Genomic DNA, 9,902 nt, shown 5'->3' with positions numbered 1-9,902 from the left:
GCTTCACATTTAACGGCTGTGCTCACAGAACATAACCATGTTCTTCAGGAAGGAGGCCAGATTGCAGTAGCTTGTTTGTTTGATGACTGGAGGGCTTTCTGAAGGCTAGACTGGAGGAGCACGCAAGTGGGATAAATGTTTTTGTTAGTTTAAAGTGGCGTTGGGCTGAATGTGTGGTTTGATTATTTATTCCTGCTGTAGTACAAGTGAGCCACCCTCTTTCCAGATTCACAGATTTGGCTTCCCAATTTCTGGCATTTCTAGATCCAGAGTAACTTGAAATCTGAAAATCTCCGTGCATGTTCAAAGCATTCATTCCCACTAAATACTATCCTGAAAATGTTTCTGGAGTACAAGCACAGAGGCAGACATACCCTTGAGCTCAACAGATGTACTTGAAAAAAGCAGTAGTTTAGGCACAGGTGACCGAATTGTCAGTGTCATTCTCAGGCAGTACATCTTTGTTACAGTGATGATGCTGCTTGATCCATGTTCAGAATAAATCTTGTCCGTATTTATAGGAGGCACAGAAGTCTGTTCACTTACTGCTTTGGAAAACACTGGCAAAGCCTCCACTGATTTCACAGAATCAGAATGGTTTGGGTGGAAGGGACCTTAAAGATCAACTGATTCCAACCTTCCTCCTATGGGCAGGGACACCTTCCATTCAGATGGATGTTTATTTGACTTTGGTTTAAAATGGGAAGATGAAGTACTTTTTGTTTCTGACTTTGTCTAAATTTAATAACAGATTTCAGTTGGGTTTAGCGTTTTTTTACCTCACTGCAGAACAGTGTTGTAGCTCCTGTTAAAGAGGACTATGGTTGGATGATGTCAGCTTCCCTTGACAGTATTATGGAATAATCAACTGTCATTGACATCTCCACAGAGACTGGGTTCAACCTCTGCTGGTACTTCTGTGTTAGCATGGTAGGGTTGTTTCCTTACTGGGATTGAGTCAAAAAACAACTCTTTTGTCTTCCTTGAGTAACAGGATTTTCATTAAATGCATGGCATTGAATTATATGGCTGTAATTACAAGGATGCTTAAATGAAAGAATGGGACCTGTGGATTCTACTGACCTTCAGGTCTGTTTGCAGGTGGTGGTTTTTATACTGTTGACAAAAATTTGGCTAATGCATTGGAAAGAAAAGACATATGTGATGTTCTAGAGACAAGTGAAATCTTCCTAGTGTAGGAATAGATGGATTGAGGCAAGCTTTTTGTGTGGAAATTTCATTATGTAGGTTTTGTCTTTTCTGTAAGGCCAGAAAAAAACTGTAAGTAAATCGCGAATATTGTTGGGAGAATATGTGCATGGAACAGGATTTTATCTCTTCTTACGTATCTCTTGCATGGCATTTCAGAGTTCTTAACTGATAACTGTTCAGTCAGTGCCAGCTGAAACCAGCCCGGTTTGTTTTCTGCAGCTAAAAGTTACAGGCCTAATCCTTGTAGTGTGAGAATACAGGAAAGGGTAAGTGGAGGATTTTAGCCTATGAATTTCACAGTTAGCTTCATCTGTCTTTCCAGTGATTAGTTACACCGATGGTCCATGCTGAATATACAAATGCTTTTCTGAAGGAGTGGATAGGCCCATCCACTGTGCCATATAAGCTATCTCATGTTCTTCATATTACCACTACATATTGTTTCTGTGCCTGCAATGAATTCCCTTTCTTGTTTGGCCAACAGAGAATCCACTGCTCACTTGTGGTACAGTGTGACAGCAGAGTAGGAAGTCCTACTTCGGAGAATTTTTCTGCCACAGTTGAACAGATTATGGATGTAAACATAATGGAACATAGATGGAAGAGAAAAGATAGACCTAATAGCAGCCTTCCAGTATCTGAAGGGGGCCTATAGGGATGCTGGGGAGGGACTCTTCGTCAGGGACTGTAGTGACAGGACAAGGGGTAACGGGTTAAAACTTAAACAGGGGAAGTTTAGATTGGATATAAGGAAGAAGTTCTTTACTGTAAGGGTGGTGAGTCACTGGAATGGGTTGCCCAGGGAGGTTGCGAGTGCTCCACCCCTGGCGGTGTTCAAGGCCAGGTTGGATGAAGCCTTGTGTGGGATGGTTTAGTGTGAGGTGTCCCTGCCCATGGCAGGGGGGTTGGAACTGGATGATCTTGAGGTCCTTTCCAACCCTGACTATTCTATGATTCTATGATAGATGCTTTGTAGTCACTTCTGAAAAAACTTACATAAACTCAATTCATAGGATTATTTTCTTCCTCTTTCAGTTTGGGGTTGTTTTTTGGTGGGGTTTTTTTTTTTTTTGATGGGCTTCAAATTCAGTATGAATTCTTCATGTGGATGGTGTCAGCTACATGAGCTGTACATTGACAGCTGGAATACCCTGGGATATATGCTCTGAAATCAAATGCCATAAATGGTCTTTTTGAAAAGATGCTGTGCAAGACACAAGATGAATCTTGCCAGCAACTGTTTGATGCAGGATATGCATCTTAAAGTAATAATTAGGTAGTCAGTCTAAATGCATTACAAACAGGTTGTTTCTTGGCAACTTTCAGTGCCCCCGATTTCTGTCCTTAATGACAGATTTGAAATCCTGGTTTATGCAAATTGTGTCAAATCATAGCGTATTTTGGACTCAGATACCTATTTTTTGCTGGGGCTTATAATTACATTTGGCTCCTAAGCTCCAGCTGTGAATGGCTGATACAGTAATCCACAGCCCAAGCAAACTCCTGAAGTGAGTCTCTGAATTCAGAATAGATAGAGTGAAGAAAGGGTATTGAATACTGGATGTGAAGCAGCGAATGGAGCGGAGGTTCCTGTCCCTTGTGGAAACAAAACAGATTCATGGTTCATACATCCAGATTCTTAGATGAAGTCTGTTAAAGGGGAGTGGTTATACTGTTAAATGAACCCCAAATCACTTTTGTGTTACACATGAAAGATGAGTGGCAGCTTTAGGATATATCTCTCTTTTGACACAGCGCTCATGTGAAGAGCAGCTGCGCAAACTTCTCAGCCAAAAACCCCACCGCTGACCTGGACAGCAACTCGCAGGAACCTGGTCTGGACTCCTTGTAGGCATGAAAGGAAAAGCCAAAAGCAGTTTGGTGGAGTGTGGCAAAAGTCACTGTTTGGAACTTACCTGTATATTGGACCACTTGGACTGGTAGGAGGCATTCCCATGGGGAAGAAGGAGAATACGGAAAGGTAGTATAGCTTCAGTTCTGCCGTCAAAAGAACTCTTGTTGTATTGTGAGCTATAAAAAACACCCACTAATGATTCATAAAGCAATGAGGTGCCACTTTATGACCTAGGCAGAACATGGATTATGCTTTTAATTCCCTTTTGGCACAGACGTTAAACTTGCCGCGGATATGCGCTGTCACTTCGCAGTGAGAACTGGACTTGCTTTTTGACAAAACTCTTTTGGGCCCTCTCTTCAGTGTTTTCAGTAGCGGTTTCAATGTCAAGAAGCAATCAATCTGGAAGAGATGCTAAACAGTGCAAGGATGGCGTCAGGATCAGAGGGAGAAAACCAAGAACGGAAAACGTGGCGCCTGGGCAGTACATGCAGAAACCCCCAATGTGACTAAGTGGGTAGCAGGAAGGGTGCCAGCGGGGCCAGGGGCGGCTGTAGCCCAGCAGGCTGAGGGTGCACAGGAGGCCCCCCTCCCGGAGGGCTGGAGCAGGGCGCGGGGCTCCCGGGGCTGCAGGGCGGGTTGGACGCAGCTCGAGTGGCGCTGCCCGGGAGCTGACAAACGGAGCCGCCGGCGCAGGGACTGCTCCCTCGGCAGGGGCAGGGCAGGGAGCAGCCGCGGGCCGGCCCGGGGCAGCCGGCGCTGCCAGGGCCCCGCAGCGCCCAGCGCCCACCGCCGGTGGGAGGCACCGCCCGCCCGCGCCGCTCCCACAATGCACAGAGCGGCGGCCGCTCCGCAGGTAGCAACATGGCGCGGCGCGCCCGGGCCGCCGCCTGAGCATCCCGCCTCTCGCCTCCTCGCATCCCTCCCTCCCGCCGCCGCCCGGCTGCCGCAGAGGGGCCGCCCGCGCGCTGCGCCATGGCAGCCTCCGAGCTCTACACGAAGGTAGGGCGGCGGCGGGGCCGGGGGCTGCGCGGGGCGGGCGGGGGGGAGCGCGGCCCCGGCAGGCTCCGCGGCGGGAGCCGCATCCCGCCGGCGGTGCGTGCCCGGCCCGGTGCGTCCGGGCCCCGGTGCTCCGGGCCGGGCGCGGGGAGGCTGCGGCGGGGAGTGCCCGCAGAGCAGCGCAGGGGAGCGGCCGTGCCGCCCGCGCCGGCCTGGGCAGCGGGGACGTGCCGGGAGCGGGCGGGTCAGCCTTCTCCGTAGGGATGCGCCGCTCCTTGCAGCGCCTCGGGGTGGAATGGCCACTCCGTTCTGCGCTGTTCGGCTGTCTCCTTCAGGAGCACCGCCCTGCGCCTTGCACAGTAACCACTTCCACAGCATGGGCGCTTTGATATTAAACTAACCTTTTGGGCGACACTGCACCTTCAGATTGTATTTATTCTCCTGGCAGTCGTACCCTACAGTCAGCAGTGATGCTGTGTGTGACTCTCACGTGTGTTTCAGACAGGCATTTTCCTGATCTTGTTAGCCTTCTGTGTTAACGTATCTCATCGGCCACCTGGAAGTAGTTACTGCCCTGACCGTCCTGATGATGGCCAAGCCTGCAGATCGATAGCTGTGGAAGTGGTTGTTTTCTCCACTAACAATGCATTGTTTTCATTGCTCTGCCTTGATCTGGGGTAAAGAAACTGGGGAAAAAGGACAGAGCTCAGTTTCTAAGGGTGGAAGAGTTGACTGGGGTCAGCAGAGCTGAGCACCACAGTGCAGCGCAGCAAACTTCAAATAGTTCTGTCAGAAAGCTTGCACAAAGTGTGCTTCATCGAAAGCCATGCCATGCCATCTAGGTGCTTGAGCCGCTCCATGAAATACTCCAGAATTATCCCCTGTCTAGCTCATTGTGTGAGGGGGGAAAGGAAACAGGCTTTTTGTTTTGTCACGAATAGGTTACCTTATTTACGTTGGATGCAGTGGACAACACATTGACTGTGTATCAGTGCAAATCAATCCACTTCAATAGGCTTGACCATATCTGAATAGTGTATTTGTGTAGGCGAGATTGAACGTGAGGAAGTGAGGTGCACGCCTGCACCATCAGAGTGCTAATGCATTGGTGGGTATGAGGCATCTTAGTGCCTTGTGTCTCACAGAGGAGCAGCTCTGTTGTCATTGCGAAACGGGATGAAAATTACCATTCTGGTCAAGAGAGCAATGGTGCTGCAGAGTTGCTCCCAGGCGCCCAATAGACCTCAGCATGAGGAGTCACGTTGGAAAGGTGTTCTTGATTTATCTCTCTCTGTGGAGGTTCTTATGGAATTAAGATGTCTCATAAGGAGTTGATCAGAAACACTTGCATTTTTAATTTCCAACCCTGCCAGACCGTGAATTCATTTCCTTGACGGGTTAAATCCTTTGGTCAGGAGGTGCCCCAGAAATGTGCATGTCCTGTTGCCTTGGGACTGTGTAACAGCAGAAAGCTCAGGACCCCTTATAGTTCCCAAGGAAGTCATTGCTCTGCATTGGGTGCTGGGATAGGAGAGCTGCTGAGCATTCAAGAGAAATAGTCTCTGCTGTCTTCTTCCCCAGGTAAAGGCAGCATGCTGGTTAAATCACGTTCAGTATCTCATCCTTAATTAAGTAACATAAATAATGGATGTAAGGTCATAGCACACAGATGTAAAAAGAGCAAACGCAAAGTCGGACAAGCACAGGCATGATCCTCCAGTAGGGACTTGCTGGGTGACCAAGGCCAGTGAGATTGCTTCTGTGCTTCACACCAGAGGCTGTTCTTGTCCTCTTCAGAGCCATATGTAGGCACAGAAAGAGCGACTTTACATCTTTTCCATACTGGCAGGCAGAGTCAGGATTGTCATTCAGGACAGCTGCTTAAAGCACCAGAGCTTCCAGTATAGTACTGACACTTAACGTATGGTGTTGGCATAGAACATGCTGGCAAGCAAGGTAGGGTGTATCATTGCTGGCTGTCTAAGTGCATGTGTCCCCTCTGGAGCTAAGAGCCTGGCAGCTCTCTTAAGTGGGAACCCATGTCCCAGCTCGCCCGAGTTGCTGAGGTGGCTGTGTTCGTGTGAGTTACTTGGAAACACTTGGCAGAATTACGTCAATGACTGGATGGCCGGTGTCGCAAGGAGGTTGTCAGCATCTCTGCAAATGTTGTCTGAGAACAGGAGACACAGACCTTGTATTTCCAGCAGTCCTTTGTGGAAGTGGGGCTCTCTGCTGCATGCTTCAGCGTGTCCAGTTTTGCGAACATGCACTGTTGAGCCTTCTAATCTGGTTCGTTTGCATGGCAGTGTAAAAATAACACCCGTTGTCCCAACCGTGTGCCACCTTGAAATAGCATAAACGAACTCTTATTTTCCCAAGCTAAACTCTGTTTTGTTAGGAACTAGCAATGCACATTTTTGAGCCACTCCTGTGAAAATCCTGTTCCTTTGATTCATCCAGGTGTTATGTCTAAACTCTGTGACCTCATTGTGTAGGCAGCCTCTTTGTTGTGTATGGTTATGGTTAATCTGGAAATTTGGATTTAAGTTAAAGGACTGGCTATGGCACACTCACAAGATAGTTACGAACAATGGGCCCAAACCATGTCTGACTTTGTATCCTGTGATGCTGCGGGTACAAACCCTGCTTGAAGGCATTAGCTTCAGTTGTGGGATGCACCAGTTTAAAACTGCTCCATGGGTTATATCCCAGGCATTCCTATTTAAAATATTATGCCTGTGAGCTCTGTTTAACTCGTCCCATTGGGCATCTATCCCTGGCAGGTTGGTGGTTCTGCTGTAAGATCATTTCTGAAAGCTTTGGTTCTTTGACTTTGGAAACAAACTTAGGAGAATCTCTCTGTGTTTCCTGCATCACCATAGCCCTGCTGAGTTGTGATCAGATGTAGCTGATCAGCATTTCAGTAACTGTCGACCTACTTGTACTGATCCATAAAAATTGATAGGGACAATCTAGGCCATGTGTCGGTTCCTGTTGGACGTAATCTGCTTTCCTTGGAAATTAACAACTAGTGAGAATGCTTTGCCTAGACATGGAGCTCATTTGACTTCTGCACACTGGCTGAACTGCCATGTTTTGTGTTACACATCTTTGTGAGCTTCAGGTGTGTAAAACCAAGCCCCAGCACTTGCTTTCGTTACCCGTACATGAAAATTAACAAATTGGATCAGATCACTGTGTTTATGTTGCCTCTTTTAAAGTCAGAGGGAAGAGGTGACATTCAGTCATTTTTGTCCTCCGGCTCTATCCTTTTTTGCCTGGGTTTGAGTTGTTTCTGTTTCAAGCTGTGCTTTCCTAGAGCATGCTGCTTTGCCCTCCTGGGATTTCTGTTTCAGTTTTGTACGGCTGTGCACAGCACACTTATTTATTTATCTATGCAGTCAGACATTCGTTTATTTTCATTCTTGCTGCTACCAATATATTCCTCCTGTTCCAGTATCTGAGATTAGGGGCAGCAGGCTCCAGCCAGCTCACTCCTAATGTAGGGCCTAAGCCAATTTCAGTTAAAGCGAGGGGCAATATTCCTTTGAACACCGAGCAATCAGGAAACAGTTTCACTGGTGAGCCCCATCTGGGCAAGCTGAACTGGATACCTGACCTTCAGTCCTGCTGCCCTGTCCTTGAAATGGTTCAGTTTGAGGTTTATGAGCAGTAAATTAAGTTAGGGAAGTGTCAAGAGGGAACTGCGCAGAACAAAACACTGCTTGTGGACTCCCCAGCGTCCCAAGGAGCCCTTTCTTGCTTTCCTGGGGCTGCCTGCAGGCAGCTGCTTCTGTGTGCAGCGTTATGAGACTTGGTCCCCACTTCAGTTGTGCCAGGTCCTTACAAACAAAGATGGCAAAAGGCAGATTTTGACGAGGTTATGGCTCTTCTAGGGTATGTCAGTGGTACACAGGGAGGGAAATACAGCAAAAAACCAGCCTGAGCGTGAGAGAAAATACAACTATCGCCAAATTTCTGTGCTTATTGATGGGCTTTTTTGGTGGGTTAAAAACCCCTGCCTTAATTATATAGTCTTGTATATTGCCATTCAAACTATTGCATGTGACATAAATGTTTACTGAACATTAAACGGTAACCACTTGTCTCAGTAGGTCATTGCTTTGTTCTTCCAGAGCCATGCTGCCCTGTAATGCAGAGATGGGTGTCGCTCATCTCCATGCATGACTTGGGCATCCTGCTCTTACCTCTGAGTTGGACCCATGTGCTTTAGCAGAAAGGCTGTTGCAGAAATCAGATGTTTACTGTCGATTTCACATGAAAATGACAGAGATGTCATTTACGGTGTATTTTTTTAACTGTATCTCTGTCTCTTCCAAAAAATGCAGCAGAAGAGGGGATATTTCAGTTGCTTTTCTGCTTCAGGGACCTGCTGTGCCACTAGAGCAAACCTGATGGCAGCCCTGTGGCAGCTCCCAGTTTTGCACCAGCTCTATTTCTGTTGCCTTTAAAGTGGAGGTGCTGGGGATGTAATTACCTAACAGCCTAACAATACTTGGTTTGCCCTAACCTGGACATTTTATTATGCTTTTGTAACAAGTTTCCTGTAGTTGAATGCCAGCCAGAGCAGCCCAAGAAGCTGAAGCCCTCTTGGCTTTCTAACAGCAGCTTTGTGACGTGTCAGCAATCCAGCCTTCTTGCTAAAAGAAAGTGTGAGCCTTGGGAAACGAGAGGAGCAATGGTTTGAGTCAGAGCCCAGCCTGCGCCAGAGCTGGTCCCCTGTGTGCTGAGCGTGGCCGCAGGAGGAAATGAAACCACCCTGGGCAGGACAGTGGGGCCTGAGAGATAGCAAGCTGTTTGTGAAAGCTGCTGGCAGCACACAGATAGTGTTTGGGAGGGTGTTTTGGGGAGGCCTACTCAAACACTGAGAGTGTAGCATTGTTGGGAGCTACTTTGGGGGACAGGAGGTCATAGGTTCATATCCAAAAATGTATTTTTTTCAGTCCTTTTTTTTTTTGCTGTAGACCTCATCTTTAAAGTTGTGTGAATTCTTTGTTATATGATAAATAATTGTGAAGGTCCTATTTTTAATAATTGGTCTTATTTTTCTCTTAATTCGGGTATCATGTTAAAACATTTACCTGATAGTATTAGCGGATTGTGTGGGAATGTCCCACAAACTGTCATCAGCAATCCTTGCAGAATAATGGTGTCTGTATGCTGAGCTGCCACTGGTTATTTGCAGTCTGTTTCTACTGCAGTGATTTTATAGCGTGTGCCAGATGGCTTAGGTAATGGATTACTATTATTTTTTAGAGAAATAAATGAAGAGATAAAAGTGCTGTCAAGCTCCTGCGGTGTCAGGAAAAGTGTGCAATGACCACTGTTATCTTTTGGTGAGCCACAGAGCTCCAGGTTGAGTTGAAAGGGACCAAGCGGCTGGTCAGGCAGATGCAACCAGCTCTTAGGGGCTCCTCATGGGGTCTTGAGGAGCTTAATCCTTTCCACTTGTTCTAATAACAAAGCAATTTGTCTCACTCTTTAATGGGACTCATTGTTTAACCTTTGTAGGACTAAAGAAAGCATTTTTGTTATTGAGATTTGCTCATTGAACCAGTTGAATTGGAGGAAGTCACATAACTGTCCAGTATCACAAGGTTTCACTGTTTCTGGATGGTCTATTTTTAATAGGATTTAAAAAAAGCAAGAAGTGATAGGTTAATTGTAAATGGTGCTTCTGCTGTGAAGGAAAAGTAGTGCTCAGCTGGCAAGTCTGCTGTCCTGTGGGTACCAGTGGGATGGTGCCTGGATTTCTGGCAAGTCAGAACAGCGTCTGCAGCTGACCTCAGAGGAGCCAGCAACTTGGGGTGTCCTA

The sequence above is a fragment of the Lathamus discolor genome, chromosome 8, assembly GCF_037157495.1.
Source record: "Lathamus discolor isolate bLatDis1 chromosome 8, bLatDis1.hap1, whole genome shotgun sequence".
Lineage (NCBI taxonomy): Eukaryota > Metazoa > Chordata > Aves > Psittaciformes > Psittacidae > Lathamus > Lathamus discolor.
This window is presented reverse-complemented; position numbering follows the sequence as displayed.